The 26,302-nt window shown below is 36.6% G+C and overlaps 1 long non-coding RNA gene across 1 annotated transcript in view; it reads left to right on the top strand.

The window, feature by feature from the left end:
- The window catches only part of LOC116153535 (uncharacterized), a 795,234-nt gene extending 773,631 nt beyond the window's left edge, over positions 1-21,603 (top strand). The window contains exon 16 of the long non-coding RNA XR_010380957.1: positions 20,851-21,603. This is a non-coding gene — a long non-coding RNA (uncharacterized LOC116153535). The remainder of the gene's footprint in view (positions 1-20,850) is intronic.
- The last annotated feature ends 4,699 nt before the right edge of the window (positions 21,604-26,302 follow it).

Genomic DNA, 26,302 nt, shown 5'->3' with positions numbered 1-26,302 from the left:
GATTATACTCCATTAAAAGTTATTACAGAATAATGGCTATAATTCCCTGCACTGTACAGTGTATCCTCTGGGACCCCTATAATGCTATTGTTGGAACACTTGATGTTATTCCAGAGATTTCTTAACTTGCTTTCACTTTTAAAAAATTTTTGCTGTTCTTATCGGATACTTTTCATTATTTTATCTTCCAGATCATGTATGCTTTCTTCTGTATTGCTCAGTCTTCCGTTTATTTCCTGTAGTGTTTTTTTTTTATTATTATTATAGCTATTGAATTCATCATTTCTGATTAGGTTTCTTTTTTTTCTCCCCAGTTCCTTGTTAAAATGCTCACTGTTTAATCAATTCTTTTCCTTAATTCAGTTAATATTTTTATTACCAATGTTTTAAATTCTTTATCTGGTAAATTATTTGTTTCATTTTTTTTTTCAGGTGTTTTGTCTTTCAGTTAAGAGTAGTTCCTCTGCCTTTCATTTTGTTTAACTTTCTCTAACTCTATGAAGTTAAGTGAAACAGTTACCTATTATAGTCTTGAAGTGGTGTTCTTGTGTGTTAGTGTCTCTGTACAGACTTTGTGTGCCCCATGCCTTTGGTGGGAAAGCTGGATTTGACATGGAAACAAGTTATATCTTTCCTTAGGGTATGTGGCATCTGTTACCTTAGTAGGAAGTGAGATGGAGGGGCTAAGGCTGGTGCTGGGTGTGAGGTGGGACTTCCTCTCTGCTCAGACACCATCATCACCCTGTAAGGGGTAAGATCTGGTCCCAAGTAGCAGAAGCAGAAGCCCACAGTGTTGGGCCTTTAAGCTTGTGTTTTCCCTCTCCTTGTACTGGGACCTTTACCCTAGAGGCGGGGAGCACTGAAGCAAGTGTTGTCCATGCCCAGACAGAGGTTTGATGCATTGCTTTGTAGGCATCCATGGCTCCATTCAGACACAGCCTCAGGTGCAAGTTCCCTTTGTCCCTCACAGCCGATCACTGTCACCTGCCTCTGCCACCCTATTCTGTTGTGGAACCACTCAGCAGGGCTGGCAGGGGTCTGCATGGTCTCCTGGCATGTACTGGGATGTTAGCTGTAGTGTGATGTCTGTAATCAGAGATCTGGGTGGCTTCTCATGTGCAGCTTGAGTAAGCTCCAAAAATGGCCACTACCACCCCACCTGAGATCTACCTGAGGCCCAGGTCACCTGTGTCCCACAGTCAAGTCCTTTCCCTAGTCATCGTCACCTCATATCCAGTGCTGCACTGTGGCATGGAGTTAGCCAGGCTGACAGTCACTAGGCTCAGGCTGGGGTGCCTGGTGAGGTGGTCGCAGTAAACACAGCGGCCACTAGAGCAGACCTCTCTCCACTGTGCCTCAGGGTCTAGCCAGCCCACGTGCGCTCCGCACAAGTGGAGTCAGGGGTTACCCAGCTGTTCCATTTGTCTCAGCTTTCCTCCAACCAGCCAGAGGATTGTCTCCTCCACAGGGGACCCGGAAACTGGGATACCCAATATGTGGCTTGACCTGCTCACTCCCAGAGCAGGTGTCCACCCGTGCAATCTCCCTTTTCCTCTGAGTCCCTTCCCAGGGGCACAGGTCCTGACTTGATCGCTTTCCACCTGATTATGTGTGCATCTTTCTGACAGCCCTGGTTGTACAGGAGTCTTTCTGTCAATTTCCAGTTTTTAGTGAGAATTGTTCCACATGTAGATGCATTTTTGATGTGTTCATATGGAGAGGTGAGCGCCACATCCTTTTAATCCACCCTCTTGATCCTCTTGGGTCTGTGTTTCTCAAAGCTATGGGAATGATAAGCTAACATAAATTTAGCAATGATTATCTTTCAGGTGTCTTCAGATACTTTGCATACATTATCTTATTCCTTTAAAAAGCATAGCAAATATATGCTAATAATTATGAAAGCTAGGGATCAACTAGAATATATGACTCTATCTACCAAAGGACTCAGCCCCTATTTAGTTAGTGAATAGCTAACTTAACATCGATGTCTTTGGTCCTCCCTCGATGTTTATGACTAGAATCATTTTAAAAGTTCTTTTACAAAGCTCACAATTGTTCTTTAATGAAAGCTGAAAAATAGTTGAATATATCGTTTGTAATTTATTAAAGAGCTACATGTATCCCTCTACACATCTCAAAAATTGCTAAGTCAATGGGTAAAATAAAGAGAAAGACAGTTATGGTTGAGGGGCTGATTCCTTGGTGAGACTAAAATTAGCAGAGCCTTTTCAAACTGCAAAAGCAAACATGAGTTAAAATATCATTATTCATTTATTATCTGATCATGCTGAAGAAATATGAAAAATATGGGGATATTCACTATTAATAGATGTAATGCATGAGATGTTTTGATATGACTTGGAATTAAACCAACACTAAAAAAACTGAATGTCAAGACACAAAAAGGCAGATTATCCTTAAATATTACTTTTGGCAAGAAGCGCTCAGAGCCTAAATGACAGTCTTTTATCTTTAACCACTTCATTTAATGGTAGCTTCATCTTTCTAATTCTTCAGGCAAAAAAAAACAAAACCAACAAACAAACTTGGAGCAATTTTTGACTCCTGTCTTTCTCTCAGAACTGGCATGTAATCTCTTAGCCACTGCTGATAGCTCTAACTTCACATTTAATGCATAATCCAGCTGTTCTTTATCTCCACCATAACCACTCTAATCCAGGACTCTAGCATGGCTTGCTGGGATTATTGCATCAGTCTCTAGCTGTTTCCCTAATTCCATCCTTGCCCCCTTTATTCAATTCTAAACAAAGAAAGACTGTTAAAATCTGTCAGATAGTGTTACTTCAGCTCAAAACCTTCATACAGCTTGTTAGCTCATGCACAGTAAGAGCCAAATTCATTCAGATGGGACACAAGGCCCTAGGTGATACTGGCCTGTTGCCCTTCACACACAGCTATCTTATCTCCTATTGTCCTTTCCATTTCACTGCATTCTGCCACCCTGCTCTCCTCTCTCTGGGACGCATCAGGCACACTGAGTCCTCAGGACCTTGGCATTTCTGTTTGCTCGAGGCCTAGCACCTTCCCTACTCGTGTGGTGTGACTCATTACCCCAGCTCCTGTAAGTCTTCGTGTAAATGCCACATTCTCATTAAGGCTTGCCCTTATTTAAAACTCCAAAATCCCCTTTCAGCTCTGCTTATTCCTCTTATTTTACTCCGTTACTCTCATTACCAGCTTACACATAATATATATTTTACTTACTCATCTTCCTTATTGTCTGTATCCTTCCCCTATAAAAATGAATAAGGGAAATTTGTCTGTTTTCTTCAAAGTTGTCTTTACTATCTGACACGATAAGTGTTCAATGAATATTTGTCGATTGAAGAATGAATAGAATACGAAAAAGACCTACTAAGTATTTTGAGGGTAGAATCTCTTCCCCATGATTGAGCACTTAGAAATTATAAAGGCCTGATCTGAATTCTCCATTTAAATTATGTCCACTTTCTGTGAATGAAGCATCTAAAAACTACTTACCAATAATATTTTTATAGTTAAATCTATTTTTCATTTTCTTCATCTGTATTATCTTCTTCCTCTTGTTAGTGTAGTGGTGAGCCTTACTGTTGCTACTTGTCACTTCACAGTGTTCATGCACATGTAAAAGAATGAAAAATGGAGTTGGCAAAATTATAACTGCAAACAAATATTCAGTTCTAAGTATAAGTAAGGTGTTCATTTGGGGCTATAATTTAAAATATGAAACCTGCACTTAATTTTGGAACTTCTTACTGTATTTCCTTGGAAAAATCATGAAAATCCTCTGATTTTCTGTCCTTCAAGCTGTGTAATAGGAATGTTATTAATTCTACTTCACAGGCTCTGGAAAGAAGGAAGTAAGGAAAGAAGGGAGGGAGGGAGGAAGGAAGAAAATTTTAAAGCTAAGACTATTTATAGCAACTGGGTTTTGAGCACCATTTTTGGATTTTGGAAAATATGCCAGGATTGTACATTTTCCACAAGAGTAATGTAACAGGTGCTTTTCTGTCACACTTCTATACTTACATAGCTATAGCTCAACAGTAATTTTTGTTATCAAAAGACTTTGCAGACATGAGTCTTTAAAGCCATCTTACATAGTTTTAAAATCTATGATAATCTGTCCTCACTTGCTTTCCCTGCATGCAATCAATTCATTTCTTTAATGCTGGCTCTAGTCTGTCTTTTGATTACCATGCCTTGAAGTAGTCTCAACATTTCAACTGCTTATTGACCCAAAGGATCTTAAAACAAGTTCGTTACTAGGGAAGCATCTCAGCAGGATTATACAAAGCAGCTATGCTTGAATGGAGTTTTCATGATCTTCATACAAGCCTTAAGGAACTTAAATAGCTTATTAAAAAAGTGCACCATGAAACTTGGGCACTCTTCTCTACTATTTATGACAAAGTTTCTCTCTAAATCTGCTTTGTTTTTGATCAGGACAAATTGAATTTTACAGTGCTTTCTAAGTCTTGGTCTTATTTTAAAGAACATCTTGACTTATGTTCTTTTATAGCAGTTTGCAAACAGCATTAAAGTGAATGTGAAACACTGAAATCAGTGTTAGTTCTTATCAGTGAGCAAGTGTTACTTCAGCTTTTATTCTTCCTCTCAATTTTTTTTTCAGCACCTAAGTTTGTTCTTTCAAATGGAAGATATTTTATCCCTCAAGCAATTCCTTGACTACCTCCTTAGTGCTAAGTGCAAGTTCTGAATCATTACTCTTCCTCTACTGAGGAAATAAACACAACTATTGTTTTCTTTGGAAATCCTCTCCATGTGATTTTCTCCTCTTTAATCTGAAGATCTGGTCAGACATTGAAAACACTGATATTAAATATTCTTCCTTTACTCTATCTAAATCCTGCCATAATACTGGCTGACTTCACTCATGTAGATGGTTTATTCAAACACCATGTTCTAGGTGTTTGCTAACTACCTTGACTCTGTTTTACTCCTGCCCATGGTGATAACCTAAACCTTTGTTACCACCTAATACGATTATGAATGAGAAATATTAACTTTCAGCCCCTCTCTTGCTGAAAACAATTTTCCCACCAGACTTCTCATACCAGAACATACAGTACACCCACTCTGTGAAATTCTATCATCTTCCACTGTGTTGATCCTAATATATTCTCGAGGTCTAAGAGGGGATTTCTTATCTCTTTTCTAGACAGCCTAAGACCCTAGCTAGATTCATCATCTGAATCACTTTTTCGCCATGACTCTCAAATCTGTCCCATCTCTAGTCCTTCTATTACATCCATCTGACCTAAAGAAGTAAATAAAATAAGTAAATAAAAGCCACTCTAACCTCAAATCAATCTTCCTATTTGTTTTTATTGCTCCTAAGCTTCCTAAACTCAGACTAGGTAAAATGCCTAAACCATGTGCACTGTTGCCAGTGGAAGTTCAGGGAATCTGTCATCTTTTCCCCTGAAGCTTTTCCTCTTGTTACCCTTATTTCAATTAGTGGTACATCTAACTATCCACACACCTACAGCTGGAATCTAAGGAGACCATCTAAATCCTTTCTCTCCCAAAACTTCACATCATGTTACTCATGAAATTCTCACGATATTTGTCTTCAAGTCTTCCTAAGTTTCCTTTGTCTCTTTTCCCCAGCCTTCTACCACTGGCCTATTTCATCCATTGACATATCTTGTCTAGATTAGTGTAAAAGGCTTTGAAGTAGTTTTCTTGCCTCCAGTCCTGAAGCTTTATCTACAACACATTCATAACTGTATCACTCCTCTGCTTAAAAACCATCAGGTGCCTCCTGCAGTGCCTTTACGACTGAGCTAAAAGTATCTTTTCTGTGTGTCTATTATTTTCATCTGGATCATAGAATTAAGTGCATTATATTGCTGTTTTATTTTATAGGATAGCTTATTCCCACTAAATATAAGTTCTTTGAGAGCTATGATACTATATATTCAGTTGTAAGCTGTAAACAGAATTTCTGAAAAAATAAGTTTTGGTGTTTAATAAGTAGAATAAATTACCCAGATTACTAACCAGCTTATACAACAAGGCATGAAACAAAATGCTAACTCATAAAATTATGTTACTATCTATGTTAAGTGTGAAAACAATGCATATTCAAAATATTATGTCTTAGTGCTGAGTACTTAAGCTTAGATACTTTGGGTTGGTGGTTTGTTGAGGTCGGGGTAAATTTTAGTTTAACATATTAATAAATCCAATCACAAAGCTGTTATTTGACCCTGAAAATGTTGTGTCAGTTTACATCACTATCAAAAATGTCTGCTATGAAAAGAATGTAGTGGCAGTGTTTACAAGCTGAGTTTCTAGCTCTTTCAGGTTTTCTCATTTTCCAGGTAAATAATCATTGGCACTTCCTTAGACTCCCATATCATTCACATGTCGCCTGCATGATACAAGGTCAATGAGTTAGATTATTGTCTATCTAAATTAAAAGTCATTGTACAATGGTAGTTTCACCTTTTTAATCAGTGATTCACTACAATTTTGCCTCCTCCCCCACCCCAAAGGACATTTAACAATGTCTGGATACATTTTATGGTTGTCACAACTGTGTAGAGGGAGCTGGGAGCTACTGGTGTCTAGTAGATAGAGCCCAGAGATGCTGCTGAACTTCCTGCAGTGCACAGGACAGCCCACAACAACGTCCAAATGTTTAGTAAGATCTTTAGGAAAGCCCATAATGTCAACAGTTCTGGGGTTGGGAAGTCCTGGATTGGATATGTATTCACCGCTTTCAGTTGCATATATATATATATAGAGGATAAAGATTGTTACCGAGGAGGAAAATTTTGTAATTATATGGAAGTTTAAAGAATTATTTCAATCTAAGTAGGAATCTAAAAACCTTTTAAAGGAAACCTTATTTTCATTTCATCTTAAGGGGTTAGTAGGATTTAGACATGCTAAGTCAGGGGTAAGAAATTTCCAAACGCTGTAATAAGAACTGAGACATCTATTCCATTTTCTTCCTTATTTTTTCTTCTTTCTTTACACTCTATTTCATTACACTTTCTTGTACTACTTAATATGGTTAAGTGACACTATCCAATGGAATCAGCTTAACTGAAATCATTAAGTAACTATGATTTTTCAAACATGCTGGTAGACCCACATGTCTGCTGGACCCACAAATAGAATAGTGGCTTTTTTTTTTTTAGATTTTTAAAATATATATGGATATATATGTACATACACATATATGTAAATATGTAAATATCCATGAAAGCAGAGATGAATGAGCAGTTAATTCATTTTATAGGAGAACATGAGAGATAAACACCCAGAAAAAGGTGAAATTTGGACTGAACTCTGTTAAATGAGTAAGAATTTGAGGGCAGAGAAAAGAGAAGCTACCATGGTGCAGGAATAAAGTCAGAGGTGTGAATGTGCCTGTTCTTTTGGAGAAGGTGGCTGGGTATTATTTTAGGATTAGGGAATAAATGTCCTTATGTGCATATTTAATTCACCTGTACATTCTATACATAAAGGTTTCATTAAATTTTTCATTTAAATAACCACATAACCCAATATTAATTATTGGCATTTTATTTTGCTTTCAAATTTAGTGCCAGTGGATATCACATTTAGCATTCCATTTTATGTGTGTATGTGTGTGCGGGGGCTGTGTTTTCATTTGTATTTGTTATTTTTTTTTCTTTTGAAGTATAGTCAGTTACAATGTGTCAATTTCTGGTACACAGCATAATATATGTATATATATGCATGATTGGGACATTATGCTGTATTTGTTTTTTTTAATGGTTAATTCTGTTTTTACTTTCTCTGCCCTTCTAAGGCTTCGCTTTGAGAATGAGATGCTGGGATTCCTCCCATGCGCTGAATCACTTTTAATAATCTGTATTTCTTTGTTTGACATTTGGCACCAGGCTGAGACACAGTGCTGTGTAATCACAGCAAGAAGTAGATTCTAGTGAGATGATCGGGGATCTGGCTGAGGTAATTAGACAACTTTACATTTTGAGAGGTAGATGTTTGCAGTGAGTCTCATTTTATTATTTCTTCTAAAGCTTATTCTGAGAACATAAGGAACTTTGTGTCAAAGAAAATCAGGTGTCCCAGACTCCTTGCTCTTCCTTACTCCTCCAGTCTAATCAGGCATCACATCCTGAGGTGCCTGCCCTCCAGAGTCTCTAATTTTCCCCTGCGCCTCATTCCTATGTCAGACTCTCTGTTCTTGCTTTCACCGGGCCTCCTCTAACAGCTCCTCTTCAGGGGCCCTGCATTCAGGTTTCACTCAGTGCAGCAGAAAGATTTAGAATGCAAATTTGCTCCCATTGCTTCCTTACTGAAAACTTTTCCATGGTCTCCACTGCCTGCAGAATAAGATCCAAACTCCCCAGAGAGATGCACAAGACCATTTAAGTCTTGGCTCTGGTACCATCACCCGCCTCATGCTTTGCCCTGTCCTAACAAGCACAGGCCACGTGTGTATGGACTAGAGACGGTTGCTGTGTATACTGTCCATGCTTGTAGCAGACAGGGGATCCTCTCAAGGGAGGACACTGCCTGACTGCGAGGAGAGTAGCCAGCTGTACCTCCTCCTTGTCTGCCTCAGCTTTTGAGCTGAGTAATGCTCTTCTCCCGATGACTCCAGCCAATGGTTGAGTAAGACTGTGGTCTTATTCCCTGGTCATTGTGCCCATTGGAGGATCCTCTAAATAGGAATCCTTGCTCCACAGATCTCTGGGCTGCCAGAGACTTTGTCAGGCTTGTATTACAGTTTTGATTCCCCCTGCCTGATCCCTGCATCCCTCTCGTTCTTTTCACAGGGCTAACTCTCCAGTAAACTCTTATCTCTGTCTCAGTTTCCATTTCCAAGAGGAATCAAGTGACACAAAGATCAGTGTGCCCGTCTGAAGCAAGCTGTCCCTCAGCAAAGAACACCTACTCTGTCCTTTTCATGGAGTTTCATCTTGTCCATTCAGACTTTCCCTTTAAACTGAAGTACAACAGTTTCCTTCTTCACCATCATATCTTCTCTCTTTGAACTGTAATTATTCCTTTACTCGTCTCTCCCGTCTCTTCCGACACCCAATCTTCCCAAGGAGACAGATTCCCCAGGCCTTATTTGACTTTATAACTTCAATGCCTAAAATTATACCTGAGAAAGTGTATGCAGTTACTGATTTAACAGAGTTTTAATTTAGTGTTTATTCAGTGAAAGGTCCTTTGCTGGAGATACAGATGTAAATCAGGAAAATAATTTCTGTCCTTATTCAGTATACACATACCTGGAAAAAACTAATTATACAATTACTTATCTTTACTACTGGATAAAGTGCAAGGAAAGAAAGTTAGAAGATTATAAGGATATAAAAAACAGGATGGACTTGACATAGTCTGAAAGTTTTGGAAAAATTGAGGAAATATAAATATAAGCTGAATTCTGAAGGCTGATAGAAATTAATCAGCTGAAGTAGGAGGGAACATGATAAATGCTTATTGAATGAATAGAATAATGTACTTTATGTTTGTAAAACTATACTCGAGACAAATATAATTTTTATCAGCCACTTCAAATCTTTCTTTATTGTGACCAATTACATTTAATATATTTTTTCTTCTAGGAAATATTTTATTTGCATTCTAACTACCATCTCCACAAAACTATTTAAATATACTTTTCAGCTGTAAATATGTCTAGTTTCAAATCTCACGGTATCATCTGCTGATGGTCTAAGTACCTATCTGAAACCAATGGAGTATTAGAGCATTTTCAATGATTTTCCAAATATCATTTATTTTTAACCTCTTTAATAACCCATCTAAACAAGTACTTACCAACAGGATTGATTCTTACAAATGTTATTTATAGCAGACAATCAAGAGTATGCTTTTATATATTCTGGCAACAGAATCTTTAATTGTAATGCATTTCTTTAAAATGTATTAAATAACATGTTCCTTCCAAACATCTGTCAGTTCTAGGTTCATAGAAAGTACTCAGTTGCAACATGTGTAATCAAAGAGAACTGAACTGCTGAAATGCAAAGGTAATAATAATAATAATTTTGGAAAATGTTACTGGAAATTTGACAGTACAGCTTTTTGATACCAGATCGCTGGTTGGATTAATTTTTATTTCCTCATCATGTTGTTGGCCCCATGCAGACACAAATCTATTTCTATTGTTTCCATTTTTCACTTCACTCCTTATGCCTCATTAGGCTTGCAACAGAGAAGAGGCTAGCGCAAAGTAAGCTTGGATCAGCCATTCCCCTATAGGCCAGAGCAAGCAAAATCAATCACTGTCCATTCAAGTAGTTCTCAGCTATTGACTTTAAACTTTCCTGATCTTCAGATTACTGTACTGTTAATTGCTCTGAAGTTGAATGCTAGTGCTTCTGCGTATTCTTGAATTATCTTTGGAGAATATATACACTACTATATCTCTATTAATTTCTTATGTGAATAGATGAAGGTTGGGATCTTTAACCTGTGATTAGAACACCCTAAAGCACTTATGAATAGCTCCTACATAGAAACTGCTGCTAGTCTGCTGAAGAATTTATAGCTTTCAGTTTCAAATTGCATAGTATATTGATTTTTAAAGTTCTGTGTATTAACTATTAATATATCCACACAAGAGAAATAATTGACCAGAATTGATGAAAATAACATTTTAAAAAATCATATGAAAATATTTGATTTGTGTTGTTTGACACTTGTTTTTCAGACTTTAGTTTTCCTACATAGTTATTAAATCTAGTATGTGAACATTATTATACAAATATTAAGAATCATGCATCATTTCTTACATTGGACACAGTAGGCAGTAGGTGTTAATGACTTTAGACAAGTTGCTTTTGAGCATGGAAACTTGTTTATCAATCATGACCTTTGCTGAGGAGCAAAGGTAATTGACATATATCCAAAATACAGTCGTGTCTATCTTGACATGGTCTTAAAAGTTAGCCAACACCCTGACTTTCCAACTAAAGCCCCACAGATTTGAAAGGTTAAATTTAGGAATGACTGTGAGCATGTCTGCATAAAAAATACAGTATCTAGAAGAAAACAACACTAATTCAACTTACCAGGTAAACATTTTGTAAATCAAAAGCTAAACTGTTATTTTTTATGGATACAGAGAAAATTTTTCCTGAATGGGAACACAAATCAAGGTCAGACTGATGAGTTACAAAACACTTCATAGAGGTATTTTCTCTTTTAAATTATTTTAATCCAGAGGGAGGATATAGCTCAGCAGTAGTGTGTGCTTAGCACGCACAAGGTCCTGGTTCAATCCCCAGTACCTCCATTAAAAAAATAAAAATTAAAAATAATTAATTAAAAAAATACATAAACAAACTTAATTACCTCCCCCAAATAAACATTTTAATCCATCATTTGCATGAATTTATCATAAATAAAATATGAACTCCTAAATCTTATGAACAATACATTGTTAAATAACAATCCCTTTAGACAAAGTCTCATTTATTCTTGACCTTTATAATACTCTTTATTACCTCTTAGTGATGATTCTAACTCCTGTAATATGAGATGTAGATAGAGGACACTTGATTAGACAGTGAGGTAGTCATTGGAATTTGTGCAGATGCAGAATTTATCCAAATCTGAGATTTAGTTCCATTTTGGAGTCTGATAAAGACGTTTACATTTGCAACATGGGCAGTACCTTTCTGCACTTATACACCCTGCTTCCTTTAACTCATTGAATTCATTGATTTTTTTTTTTCATGTGGTAGAAAGCCACTAATTTATATCTTTGCAGCTTTTAATCTATCTTTATTTTTCCACTATAGTCATAACAGTAGATGGTTAAGGCAACTTTACAATTATGCCTTCATCTTCATCTTCTAAGAACTTGATTAAAAACCAAAAGTTTTAAACTATTTCACAGTCTTTTTAGTATCTTCCCAGGGTGCTAGCAGTAGTAATCTAGTCTGTGCCTCTAGCATTCCTGGGTTGAAGTGAACATATACGTACAATCTTACCCTAAATAAACTAATGAGAAATCACGTATCTCTTATTTTTTAAAGAATTTTTATTGAAGTGTAGTCAGTTTACAATGTTGTGTCAATTTCTCATGTACAGCACAATACTTCAGTCATATAGGAACATACATCTATTCATTTTCATATTCTTTTTCACTGTAAGTTACTACAAGATATTGAGTCTAGTTCCCTGTGCTATACAGTATAAACTTGTTTATCTATTTTACATATATTAGTTAGTATCTACAAATCTCAAGCTCCTAATTTATCCCTTCCCACCCACTTCCCCTGCTGGTAACCGTAAGTTTGTTTTCTATCTGTGAGTCTGTTTCTGTTTTATAAATAAGTTCATTTGTCTTTTTTTTTTTTTTTAAAGATTCCACATATATGATATCATATGGTATTTTTCTTTCTCTTTCTGGCTTACTTCACTTAGAATGACATTCTCCAGGTTCATCCATGTTGCTGCAAATGGCATTATTTTATTATTTTTTATGGCTGAGTAGTATTCCATTGTATAAATATACCACAGCTTCTTTACCCAGTCATCTGTTGATGGGCATTTAAGTTGTTTCCATGTCTTGGCTATTGTAAATAGTGCTGCTATGAACATTGGGGTGCATGTATCCTTTTGAATTAAGGTTCCCTCTTGATATATGCCCAGGAGTAGGATTGCTGGGTCATAGGGTAAGCCTATTTTTAGTTTTTGGAGGAATCTCCATACTGTTTTCCATTATGGCTGCACCAAACTACATTCCCACCAACATTGTAGGAGGGTTCCCTTTTCTCCACAGCCTCTCCAGCAGTTATCATTTGTGGAATTTTGAATGATGGCCGTTCTGACTGGTGTGAAGTGATACCTCATTATAGTTTTCATTTGCATTTCTCTAATAATTAGCAATATTGAGCATTTTTTCATGTGCCTCTTGGCCATTTGTATGTCTTCATTGGAGAATTGCTTGCTTAAGTCTTCTGGCCATTTTGAATTGGGTTTTTGTTGTTGTTGTTAAGTTGTATAAGCTGTTTATATATTTTGGAAATTAAGCCCTTGTTAAGTCTCATCTTTTGCAAATATTTTCTCCCATTCCATAGCTTGTCTTTTTGTTTTGCTCATGGTTTCCTTTGCTGTGCAGAAGCTTATGTTTAATTAGGTCCCATTTGTTTATTTTTGCTTTTATTTCTATTGCTTGAGTAGATTGCCCTAGGAGAACATTGCTAAGATTTATGTCAAATAATGTTTTGCTCTGTTTTCTTCTAAGAGGTTTATTGTGTCTTGTCTTATGTTTAAGTCTTTAAGCCATTTTGAGTTTATTTTTGTGTATGGTGTGAGAGAGTATTCTAAATTCATTGATTTATATGCAGCTGTCCAGTTTTCCCAACACCATCTGCTGAAGGGACTGTCTTTACTCCATTGTATGTTATGCCTCCTTTGTTGAAGATTAATTGACCAAAAGTTTGTGGGTTTATTTCTTGGCTCTCTATTCTGTTCCATTGATCCATATATCTTTTTTGTGTAGTAATACCATGCTGTTTTGATTACTGTAGCTCTGGAGTACTGTCTCAAGTCTGGGAGGGTTATTCCTCCAGTTTCATTCTTTTTCTTTAGTAATGCTTTGGCAATTATGGGTCTTTTGTGATTCCATATAAATTTTATGACTACTTGTTGTAATTCTGTGAAAAATGTTCTGGGTAATTTGATAGGTAGGGATTGCATTAAATCTGTAGATTGCTTTGAGTAGTATAGCCATTTTAACAATATTAATTCTTCCAATCCTAGAACATTGGATATCTTTCCAAAAGTTTAGTGCCCTATCAATTGCTTGTTTATTTTGTTGTCGGTTTTTTTCTTCTTTTTATTTAGAGGAAGCAGGATTAGTGACATTAAATAATGGTCATAACCTTGTTACTGGGAGGAGGGGAATAAGAGTTACTTCAGTTCTAAGTCACCCCCAAAAAATGAATTTTTAATGAGAGACAGGAAGCATGATATGAACAAGATTTTATTAGTAAAGTTAAAAGGTAGTAAAATATATAGTATACTCCCGAGAATTGAGAGCGAGTGAAACTGAGAGAAAAACTGGTGTTGCTCCGTTATTTTTCCTGCTTTTATATCCTGGCTTAGGGGGCGTTTTCATGATTGATTCATGGCTCAGGTTCTGTGAGTGCTCAGGCTGACTGACAGCTTAGGTTCCTTGTGCTCAAGCACATCCATGCCCATCTCATTTTTGCATGTCCTTACCCATGATGCACACAGAGAAACCTACAGGAGGGGGGCTCAAACTGTAATGTTAATTACATTATAATGAGCATTGGGTCAAGTTAAGCCAGGTCCTTCTCTCTACTGTGCAGCTGCAGTGTTCAATGCTAGCCAGCTTCTTTGTTGACCTTCATTTAGAGAAAGTAAAAGTTTTTAGAGCCCCTTATCCTGAGCACAGGGATACTGTTATTTTCTGGGTTGCTCCCTCCCTCTTTGTCTCCCCTTGCCGAGTGCTCATTTCTTTCTAACTGCCTAACAGCCTCACATTCTGAATCTTTAAAATGGTGACAATAACATCTTGTTATAAATTGGGAGAGTTCCATATTTATTTTACACATGTGCGAACTGAATGTTATATATATAAACAAGTGGCTAAGTTGAGCCAGAATCTCCACTTTTTTGGTTTCCTGTCTAGTGCTCTATTGTTTTTCTTATTTTAGGTGTCTTGTCATAGGTTATTTTCTATAGTCATCTTCACTTTTTAAAAAATTTTAAAGAATTAAGCCAAAATAATCGAAGATCACATAAAGCCATATTATTCTTAGCAACATTGTCTATTTCTAAGCCAATGTAGACACAGATAGAAATTTAATTTATTCTCTTTATTCCTACTTCATACAGATATTTCAAAATTTTGGCAGGGAAAAGGGTCAAGAGGACCTCATACTTTACCACTCAAAGCTTCACTGGTGATTTTTCACAAAACAGTCTCTTTTTCATAATGCTTGTTAAAAGAATTGCCTTTGTCTGGTACTTGAAAGAAACTTAGCTCATGTAAATTCATCTTTTCTTTCGTAATAAGTGTTCCTGAGCAGGGCCACTGGCTTGTTTTGTAAAGATTTTATTTTTAAAGAGTCTAAAACTTCTTATGCAAGATGCAGGTGCGTGCAAGAGGAGGTTTTGTTTAAACAGCTAGTTGCTTTACACACAGATACAAGAAGGTAATAAAACTAATGGAATTTCTCTTCAGAAATGCATAGACACGCATTTGCTAAAAAGTCTGTTTTTGTTACAAGCCCAATTACCAACTATTCACTGACCTCTTGAAAAGAACATGTCAAATTTTGTCATATAGTTTCTGTTACAAAACAACTAATGCATCTTACAAACACTGGTTCAAAAAATAATTTGGCCCCATTTGCAGTCTCTTTGCTGGTTCGTATCAGGATTAATATGCTCATATATGTAACCATCACAATCTTGGTCATGAATTAACTGAATAGTTAAAGTCCTGGACCACTCCATAGTAACCCCTGTGGGAGAATACTTAGTCATATTAAAGAACACATTTTACAATAATTGTCAAATGTGAGTCCATTTTCAGTTCATATTCTGAAGCAAGAAGAGAGCTTTGTACTCTCCTTTTGACACTGCAGGGAGAGAAAACTCAGCCATCTAAGAGGAAAATTGCAGATTTTGGTGAAGAGTAAAACAGTGCTCTTAGGTTAAAACTGCAGATTTAAGTAGTCATTTTGGGGCTGTAGTTAACAAGGAAAGTGGAAGAATTCCACAGAACAATTTGGGCAAGTGCCTAATCAAAGGCAGTCTATCTAGTAAGAGCCAAGAAATGTCCTACAGAGAAGTACTAGCCAGGTCAGCCATTCCAACCCAAACCAGTTCTTGAAAAATAAGACAGCATTTTGGGTTGATTTGCAAAGAAACTGAAGCCTCCCTGTCCCCTCACCACCTCTCTGTTTTAGGATTAGCATAAATTCCTTGCTGGGGCAGAACTGAAGTCAGACACCAGAACCAACTAGTTTTATTTATGTAGATATACATTTACATAGATATTTATATATGCATATATTTTCCTGTATGTATAAATTTTGTTATTATAGAAAGTTCATCATTTAAATCAAATTAGAGTTTTATCATGATAAATCTCACACTATATTTTTTCTCTACCCAAAACAATAACAAAAGCATAAACTGATGTCTATTACCTATTAAAGTTTCAGTTCCTAGAATGAGCAAAAAAAAAGCAGCCTTGTAGGATTCCTTCCTGAAGACACTATTACCTGCACATGATATGGATTATAATGTAACTTTCAGATAAATATTGCCTTTTTGGAATGGCTTGATAACTATTACTAAATGATCTCATTAGCATCTTCACATTCCAAGCTGTTTTGTACTCTAAAGTAAAATTTGCCATACCCACCTCTGCATAAGCTTGCCAAATTAAGCACTTTCAACAAACAAATGTCCTGCTGAGAATATAACATATGTCATCTCTTGATGGATGGTTTGACACAGTCAGTTCTCATTCCTTTTAGCCATTACAATTTTTCTGGCTCATATTATGCCAATTGGACTTTTTTCCACATCTTTTAAAGTTCATTCTTTTCTAGAATCTTGTATATATTGCCAAGATGAGTGAATTACTTTAATTTTTATGGCGGTATATTATAAGCTCTCTGCAGACACAGAATCTGGCGTGTTTGGAAAACAAAAGCTAACCTTTTAAATGTTTGGATTAAGTCAGTAATTAGCTGGGTAATCAGTGATAGGGTTTTGCATACTGGTGTACCTTTTATATTGTACTCCTGGAAAATCAGTTATCTTTTCCCCAAATGACCATAATTAATTGAAGGAGCTAAAATAGCTACAGCAATGTAGGTATCCAGTGTCATGCATATCCTAGGCATCTTTTTCCCCTTCATCTGTAAAAGGGACATTGAGTTGTACTTGATGTGTGAGGGGGGTTCCTTTGGCCTCTTTGTTCTGCTTTCTATGGTTCTATGAGATTACTTATTAAAGAACATAACTTATCAGTCACTACCTTAACAGAATAGGGGGACTTCAACAAATAATAGGTGAAATGCCATTTAATGCACTTAAGATGTTAACAATCTAGCAGAGGAAGCAGAACATCCACTGATTTACAATAGAGTAATCCATTTTAAAGATGGAAAAATTAAGAACCAAAAAAGTAGGTGACTTCACACATAAAATACCACCCTCATTAACTAGGGTCGTTAAAATGATACATTAAGCATATTCTATCTGGGGAAACTTGTAAGAAAAAAAAAATAGAGAAAGGGATGTATTAGTTTGCTTAGGCTGCCGTAACACAGTATCACGGATTTGGGGGCTTAAACAATTTGTTTCCTCACAGTTCTGGAGGCTGGGAAGTCCAAGATCAAAGTGCTGCCAATTTGAGTCCCTGGTGAGGCCTGTCTTCCAGGCTTGCAGACAGCTGCCTTCTGGTGTGCTCTCTCTGTGGGCAGAGGAGTGAGCTCTGTCTCTTTTTCTTACAAGGACACCAGTCCTGTCAGATTAAGATGCCACCCTTATGATCCTGTTTAACCTTTATTATCTCCTCAAAGGCCCCCATCTTCAGATACAGTGACACTGCTGGTTAATGCTTTAACATACAAATTTTGAGGGACACAATTCAGTCCATAGCAGGAAGGAAAGTCAAACAATGATGCAGTTTTCGGAGAAGTCTAGGCTCAGCCTGACCCAGAGGAAAGTATAAATTGCACCACAGAATTAGTCCTGTTGAGGCTAGAGGCTGGCTCTTATACCATTTCTCTCCCCACTCCTACTGCAAGTACTGTCAACTCGGTCAGTCATGTTAGCAGATCGCGGCGAGATATAAACTGTATGATTGCTCCATTTATGCAAGGACAGTTCTCTGGAAGAGTTTGCAAGTGAGAGCCATTGGCAGCAACTCTGGCAAGAGTTAGGAGATGGGCATAACAAACCAGTAAAAGAGGTCCTGGGGACATGAGCAGGGTCCAACAGGATCTGCTAAGTCACTAAATTCTGCATGAGTTTCTTTCACTTATTTGAATGTTATTTCCTTAGTTCAGACCCCTATTGTTTCTCATCTGGATACAGTAATAGTTTCATCCAATTTTCCTGCATTCAGTGTTTCCCTTCTCTATTTCATCCTATTTCTTGTTACCAGATGGTACTTAAAACATAAATCTGACCATGTCACATTTCTGTAAAATCCGCCAATGACATCCCTAGGGGAAAAACCAAACTCTTGATGCTACACCTATGATGTTTTTTTAATCTGAATCGTCTCTACTTTTCCACCTTCACCCAATGCAATTTCCAGATCCATATACCATGCTCTCCTGAAAAAATATTTTTTTAATCTGGGGACTAAACACATGCTATTTAATTCACTTGAATTGACCAAGCATTTTCTTCAATCAACTTTCTTGTACCTACTCTATAATCCTAACTAAAACGACACCTACTCCAGGAGATCATCTCCTCACCCAAACTCAGGCTGTTTTAGTTGCCTGCTGGGTTACTGGAGAAGCGTTCATTTGGGTATTTCATATTATATTGTAATTAGTTGGCTTAACGTATCTAATTTGTAGTATAAACCATGTGTTTAAGCACAAAAAATAATCTGTGTCAAATAAGAACAAAAAAATGAGGTATAGCTATAAATTGATGCAGCTCTTTTTTTCAGTTTTAATGGGATATATTGACATACAGCACTGTATACGTTTAAGATGTACATCAGACTGACGTACATGTTTTCTGAAATGATTACAAGTTTAGTTAACATCCATCATCTCATACAGATACAAAAGAAAAAAGAAAAAAAATTTTTCCTGTGATGGGAGCTTTTAGGATTTACTCTCAGCAGCTTTAAAACATACCAGAAAGCAGTGTTGACTAGTTATCACACTGTACATTACACCCCCAGCACTTACTTATCTCATAACTGGAAGTTTATGCCTTTTGAACACCTTCAGTCAGTTCTTCCACCCACCACAATTGCCTCAAGAAACCAGATTTCTGATCTCTTTTTCTGTGAATTACCTTGTTTTTGCTTTTTGTTCATTTGTTTTAGATTCAACATATAAGTGAGATCATACAGGATTTGTCTTCGTCTGATTAATTTAGCAAAATGCTTTCAGCATCCATCCCTTGTCACAAATGGCAGGATTTCCTTTTTGTGGCTGAATAATATTCCATTGTGTATGCATATCACATTTTCTTCATCCATTCACCCATCAGTAGATGCTTAGGTTATTTCCATGTCTTGACAATTATAAATAATGCTGAAATAAAGACAGGTGCTTATATTTCTCCAACACAGTGTTTTCTGTCAGATATATACCCAGAAGTGAACTGCAGTATTATGTGATAGTTCTATTTTAATTTTTTTGAGGAACCTCCATACTGTTTTCCATAGAGGCTGCACCAATTTACATTACCAACAAAAATGCAAAGGGTCCCCTTTTCACCACATCCCTTACAGCATTTGTTATCTCTTGTCCTCTTGAGGATAGCTGTTCTAACAGGTGTGAGGTGATCTCTCATTTTGGTTTTGATTTGCATTTCGTTGACTACTTTTCATGTATCTGTTGGCTATTTGTGTATCTTCCTTGGAAAAATGTCTATTCGGGTACCTGGCCCATTTCTTAAATTGGGTTATTTGTTTTTTGGCTGTTGAGTTATTATGAGTTTTTTAAAACCATATTTTGGGTATTAGGCCCTTATGCTTTGCAGATGTATTTTCCCATTCTGCAGATTTTAAAAATTTTCTTTCTCTTTTCTTATTTATTTTTCTTTTTCTGAGCAGTTCTTTAGTTTTATGTAGTCCCAATCATTTATTTTTTACTTTGTTGCTCATGTCTTAAGAGTTGTATCCAAAAATGATTGCCAAGACACATGTCAAGGAGCCTTTTCCATAAGTTTTCTTTTAGGAGGTTTATAGTGTCAGATCTTACACTTAAGTCTTTAATCCATTTCAAGTTAAATTTTGAAAGGGATATAAGATACAGTCTAGTTTTATTCATTTACATGAGGATTTTCCCAGCACCCTTTATTAAGGAGACTGTCTTTTCTCCATTGACTATTCTTAGCTCCCCTGTCAAATATTAGTGGACCAAATGACTACACACACACACACACACACACATACACACGGGTTTAATTCTGGGCTCTCAATCCTGTTCCATTGGTTCATGTGTCTGTTTTTATATTAGTACCAAACTGTGTTGATTACTATACCTTTATAGTACAGCTTGAAATCAGGAAGTGTGATGCCACCTGCTTTGTTGGTCTTTCTCGGGATTGCTTTGGCTCTTTCGGGGGTTCTGTTGTGGTTCCATATACATTTTAGGATTATTTTTTCTACTTCTGTAAAAAATGCTGCTGGAGCCTTGATAGGGATTTCATTGAATCCATAAATGGCTTTGGCTACTATGGACATTTTAACATTATTTCTTTCAATCTACGAACATGGGGTACTTTTCCATTTATTTGTGTCTTTTTTATTTCCTAAACGTCTTATACTTTTCCGTGTAAAGATCTTTCACCTCCTTGGTTAAATTTATTCCTAAGTATTTTGTTGTTTTTGATACTAATGTGAGAGGGATTACATTCATTGTTTTTTCAGATAATTTGTCATTAGTGTATAGAAATACTACTGTTTATTGTATATTAATTTTATATCATTTGACTTTACTGAATTTGTTGATCAGAGCTAAGTTTTTTGGTGAGTCCCTAGGATTTTCTATATATAAAGTCATGTCATCTACAAATAGAGAAAATTTTACTTCTTTTCTAATTCTGATGTCTTTTTCTTTCTTTCCTGACTGCTCTGGCTAGGACGTCCATTTCTGTGTTGAATAGGAGTGGTGAGAGTCGGCATCCTTCTCTTGTTCTTGATCTTGAAGAAAAAGCTTACAACTTTTCACCAATGAGAATGATGTCAGCTGTGGGCTTGTCATATATGGCCTTCATTATGTTGAGGTAAGTTCCTTCTATATCCAATTGTTAAAGAGTTTTTCATCATGAACTAATGTTGAATTCTATAAAATGGTTTTCTGTTCCTATTGAGATTAACATACGATTTTTCTATTTTATTAATGTCAGTTATCATATTGATTTGCACATGTTCGACTATCCTTGTATCCCAGGGATAAATCCCACTTGATCATGGTGAATAATCCTTTTAATGTGCTGCTGAATTTGGCTTACTAGTATTTTATTGGGAGTATTTGTATCAATGTTTATCAGAAATATTAGCCTGTAGCTTTCGTTTTTGTAGTGACTTTCTGATCAGAGTAATGCTGGCCTTGTAAAATTAGTTTCGGAGTGTTCTCTCCTCTTTGGTTTTTTGGAAGAATCTGAAAAGGCTTTGCATTAATTCATCTTTACGTGAGTGGTAAATTTACCAGTGAAGCTGTCTGGTCCTGGGCTTTTCTTTGTTGGTAGACTTTGATTACTGATTTAATCTCCTTACTAGTAATAGGTATATTCTGAAATTCTACTTCTTGATTCAGTCATGATAGGTTTTATGTTTCTAAGAATATTGGCATTTCTGGCCATGGCCTAATCTATGGTTTATTCATAAAATGTTCCACCTATACCTGAGAAGAATGCATGTCCTGCTTTTGTTGGACAGAAAGTTCTCTCTCTCTCTACATATATAGATTAGGTCCAGCTGGTCTATAGTGTTGTTCAAATCTATTGTATGATCTATCCATTGTTGAGAGTGAAGTATTAAAAGGTTTTGGTTATTGTTGTATTGCTATTTATTTATCTTTTTAGTTCTGTTAGTTTTTACTTTATTTGGGTGCTCCAATGTTGGGTACATAAATATTTGCAATTATTACATCCTTTTGATGGATTGACTCCTTTACCATTATATAATGACCTTTGTTTCTTTTTTTCCATTTATAGTTTAAAGTCTATTTTGTCTAATACAAATAAAGCTACCTTGCTTTTATTTTGGTTACCATTTGCTTGAAATATCTTTTTCTATCCCTTCACTCCCAGCCAGTCTGTGTCTTCGGCTAAAATGAGTCTCTTATTCACTGGATAACACCGGATCTTGTTTTCTATCTATCTATCTGTTCAGCCATTCTTTGTCTCTTCATTGGAAATTTAATCCATATATATTTAAAGTAACAATTGATAGGTAAGAACTTGCTATTGCCACTTTGTTAGTTGATTTCTGAGTATTCAGTGTATTCATTGTTTCTTGCTTTTTATCCTGTTTTCTTTTTTGGTATCTTTCATGTTTTGATAATTTCTGATATCAATATAGTTTGACTTCTTTATCATGTTCTTCTATGTAATTCAGGTTTTTCCTTTATGGTTACAATGCTCACATAAAATATCTTAAAGTTATAACACCCTTTTCAAAAATACCACCACCAACAGCGTTCTTAAACTTACACTGTAACATCAATAACCTAAAATGTGAGGTAGTGGAGAAGTAAAATTGTATGTATTTTCTATATTGTGTATCCAATAACAGATTACTGAAGTTGTTATTTTTTATTGTTATAGTTTATTTGTAATATACTTGTTTCAGGTGTACAACATAGAGATTCAAAATTTTTATAGATTATACTCCATTTATAGTTATTATAAAATATTGGCTATATTCCCTGTGCTGTACAATATATCCCTGTACATTATTTATTTCATACGTAGTAGTTTGTACTTCTTAATCCGATGCCCTTGCCTTGCCCCCCCCTCCCCGTCCCTCTTCCCACTGGTAACACCACTGGTTCTCTATCTGTGAGTGATTCTCTTTTGTTATATTCACTAGTTTGTTTTGTTTTTCAGATTCCACATATAAGTGATAGCATACATTATTTGTCTTTCTCTGACTTATTTCACTTAGCATAATACCCTCCAAGTTTATCCGTGTTGTTGCAAATGGCAAAATTTCACTCTTTTTCATGGTTGAGAAGTACATACATATACACAAACTACGTCTTTTTTATCCATCTATCTGTTGATGAACACTTAGGTTGCTTCCAAATGTTGGCTATTATAAATAATGCTGCTATGGACATTGGGGTACATGTATCTTTTTGAACTGATGTTTTTGACTTGTATACCAGACTGTCTGAGCACATGTGGCAGCTGCCTCGTCTCGTCAGATAAGCAGAAAGCCTAGCCAGTGGCTTTGCCTGAGTGCTGTTGGTCCAGTCACTTGCCAGGTCCTAGGCCAGGCTTCCGGGTCAGGTGGGTTTGGAAGCACCATCAGCAGCGGGCGAGGCTGTGAATTAGCTTCCCTGCCTGGGCAGGGTGGCAGAACCAGCTCCAAGGCTGGCAAAGGTTGTTCGTGGTCTTGACTCAAGCTGACTCATGCCCCAAGTTCCCTGGCCAAAACATACCACTGGCTTTGCTCTGTGGTCAGTCAGCTCTGCCTGCCTGACTTCCTGCTTGAGTGTTGCTGGGCTACAGTTTCCAGGTGTTCTGACCAGGCTGTCTGGTTTGGCAGGGCCGGGAGCTACACTCAGCAGTGGGCAGGGGGCAGGGGCAGATCAAGCTCCAGGGTCAACAAGGCTCTTCATTTGATATCCCAAATCAGGCAGATATGCACCTTGCAAGTTCCCTGTCGGACTGCACTACCATCTTGACCCTGAAGGTAAGCAAAGCCACTGGCTGGTACTACTCCTGGGGCAATTTAGATAGGAACTTAATCTACCAGAATCTCAGTGCTGGTTTTTACAAGACCCTACTGTTTTCTCTATCAAAATCAGATTCCCAGCCAGGCCTTGCAGATTCCCCTGCAATCCCTGTGGGGTAACACTGGAGTGGGGAATCCCAAGAAATGATCCACAATGCTTTGGGAAGAAGATGTCCATCCTGGGTTCTTTTTCCTGCTGGAGCAACTGTAGGCTTAGGGGAGCCCTCAGTGTGGTGCTGCACTGGCCTGGGGGAGGGGCAGTGCCGTCGGTGCCTGGCTGCTCCTCTTACCCTTCTACTGTGGTCTGTCTCAGCCTCTGTGATACAGGAAAATGCTGCAGCCTCTACCTTGTGTTTTAGGATTTTCTCAGTGGTGTCTTCTCCAAGAATCATTGTTAATTGCTCTTCTTATGAGGGGGAGTGAAGTTAGCAATGACTTACATTGCCATCTAGGCGATGTAGTTCTTGAAAGCTAAATTAAACTTGGATTTAATCTGGTAGGTAATAGGGAGCCAACACTGGTTACTGAGGAAAGAAATAAAGGAAAGGAAAGAAAGGAAATATTTAGTCATACTTTACATGTTTTATTATTAAAACAATAATGAAATAGCACCCCACATTTGTTAAGGCATCTATAACCTAGAACACTAACAATACCAATTCTGGTGAGTATGTGGAGAATTGGGAAACCGCATTCATTCCTGATAGGAATGCAAAATGGTACGGCCACTTTGAAAGACAGCTTCGAAATTTCTTACAAAATTAAACATACTCTTACCATATGATCCAGAAATTGTGCTCCTCAGTATTTACCCATATGAGTTGAAAACTTATGTCCGCACAAAAACCCGTACACAGATGTTTATAACAGCTTTGTTTATTCGGTTCCAGGGCACAGCAAGAAGGCGAATATTGCAGGAAAACAAGTCATACAATTTTGGGGGGGGTTCCCAATGCATATAGAAGTTATGTTTACACTAGATTGTAGTCTATCAAGTATGCAACTTTATGGCTAAAAAGTACATATCTTAGTTAAAAATACTATTACTAAAAAATGCCCAATTACAATAGTAACATCAAAGATCACTGATCACAGATTGCCATAACTTGTAAATAATAATGAAAAAGTTTGAAATATTCTAAGAAGTACCAAAATGTGACATATAGACACAAAGTGCACAAGTGCTGTTAGAAAACTGGTGCTGACAGACTTGCTTGAGGCAGGGATGCCACAAATTTCCAATTTGAAAAAAAAAAAAACACAGTATCTGCAAAGTGCAATAAAGTGAAGCTCAATAAAATGATGTATGTCTGTGTAATAGACAAAAGGAGGAAGCAACCAAGATGTTCTTCAGTGGATGTCTGGATAAATGAACTGGTACATTCAGAAAATGGAATATTATTTTGCAACAAAAAGAAAAAGGTGATCAAGCCATGAAAAGACATAGAAGAAAAGTAAGTGTATATTACTAAGTGAAAGAAGCCAATCTGAATAGGCTACAAATGCATGATTCCAACACTGACAGTCTAGAAGAGGAAAAACTATGGAGACAGTGAAAAGATTAGTGGATGCCAGGGCTTGGGAGGTGGGAGGAAACAATAGGGGATTTTTAGGGCATGGAAACTATTTCGTATGACATTACAGTGGTGGATACGTTTGTCCAAACCCATAGAATGTAGTACAATAACAAGAGTGAGCTCCAGTGTAAAGTATGGACTCTGGGTGATAAGGATGTGTCGGTATAGACCCATCCATTGTAACAGATGGGAACGTCAGTAGTGAGGGAGAATGTGCATGTGTGGGTATAACGGGTCCATGGGAACTCTCTGTACCTTCCATTCAATGCTTTATGACCTTGAAAGAGCTAAAATTTTAAAAATATTTTATTAATTTAGAAAAGTTTTGGAATAGAGAGGTATATACTAAGCTAACACTAGTAAAGAGAAAGTAATTATATTAATTACAGACAAAGCCAACTTCAGAACAAGCAAAGTTATCAGCAATAGAGGTTTCCATCATGACAGTTCTCGAGATAACTCGTGCATGCACCTAACCACAGAGTATCAAAAGTATGAGACAAAAACTGACAAAAAGAAATGGACATAGCTACTATTATAATGGATATTTCAACATTCTCTTTTGGTAAATGATAGATAAGCAGGCAGAAAACCTGTAAGGATAGAATTGACCTAAACAGCACTTTCAATCAATTTGATTTGATATTTACAGAATACACCAACCAACTATAGCAAAATACACATTCTTCTCGAGTTCCTATGAAATATTCAATAAGAATATAGTGGGAGACAAAACATACCTTAATATATTCAACAAAATAAAAATTATATAAAGTATGTCTGAAGGCCACAATGGAAGTTAACTAGAAATCAATAAGGGAAAGAGTGTTCAAAATCCCCAAATATTTGGAAATTTAACAACATATTTCTAAATAACACATATGTCAAAGACTCAAGAGAAATTAAAAATATTTTGAACCAAATAAAAATATTACTTACCTAAAGTGTGAGATGTATTGAAATTGCTGCTTAGAGAGAAAGTTAGAGCATGAAAAAGATATATATATGAGAAGAAAAATCTAAAATCAGTAATCTCAGCATCCACTTTATG

The sequence above is a fragment of the Camelus dromedarius genome, chromosome 5 (genome assembly GCF_036321535.1).
Source record: "Camelus dromedarius isolate mCamDro1 chromosome 5, mCamDro1.pat, whole genome shotgun sequence".
Lineage (NCBI taxonomy): Eukaryota > Metazoa > Chordata > Mammalia > Artiodactyla > Camelidae > Camelus > Camelus dromedarius.
The sequence above is the reverse complement of the archived record's forward strand: the minus strand, read 5'-3'. Positions and strand labels throughout refer to the sequence as shown.